Genomic DNA, 884 nt, shown 5'->3' on the forward strand with positions numbered 1-884 from the left:
CAGCTGTGCCATAAACCAAACCATCAACGCGCTCTCTAGACCACATATCATCCAACAGTTTATCCGGTTTCCTTTGGACAATCAACAACTACACAGGATCAAAGCCAACTTCATGGCAATGCAGGTATGCCCGGTGTGGTCGGTGCTATTGACGGGACGCACATAAAAATAATTGCGCCATCAAAAGATGAGGACGTGTTCATCAATAGAAAGAAAGTACATTCCATCAACACGCAGATTGTTTTCATTCATCATGATAGGGGGACTTGAACGGCGGTATGGGCTGTTATTGAAAGTGTTTAAGTGCTGGAAATATGCTCATTGGATAATAGTTTGCAGGGTGCTTTTAATTGCCTCCTTGATTTAATGCAATTTACGTATTTTTATTGTTTGCTCTCTCTCTTTAACGTGCATATACAACGTCATTATCGTGGTCTGCACAAACTTGTCATCATGTGTCGTATTCTGCTAACTGCACTGTCCATAACTATTTGATAGGAATACATTTCTAGCCTAGGCTATTTCCTTGTTTTTCGGTGATTTAGTGCGCTCGTTTGTGGGATGTTGCGGATGAGTTTCACCGAGACCGCCTACTCTGAACAACCAATCACCGTACTGACCGCTTCTAAACTCATGCACGAGAATCGACGTATCCATAGCAACGGCGCGTCACTCTTAGTTCACTCTTAGTGATTTATCCTTAGTATGAGTAGGTCTCAGCGGCTTTGTGAATAACTTTTAAGAAAAAACTCCTACGTAAAATGTTTTAGCGTGAGTTAGGAGCACTCCTAGCGGTAAGATAAAATGCTTTGTGAATACGGCCCCTGATCTGGCCCTGGAATCATTAACTTCAGAAAATGAGAAATAAAGATGAATTGTTTCAT

The sequence above is a fragment of the Notothenia coriiceps genome, unplaced genomic scaffold, assembly GCF_000735185.1.
Source record: "Notothenia coriiceps isolate Sejong01 unplaced genomic scaffold, NC01 NC01_scaffold00014303, whole genome shotgun sequence".
Lineage (NCBI taxonomy): Eukaryota > Metazoa > Chordata > Actinopteri > Perciformes > Nototheniidae > Notothenia > Notothenia coriiceps.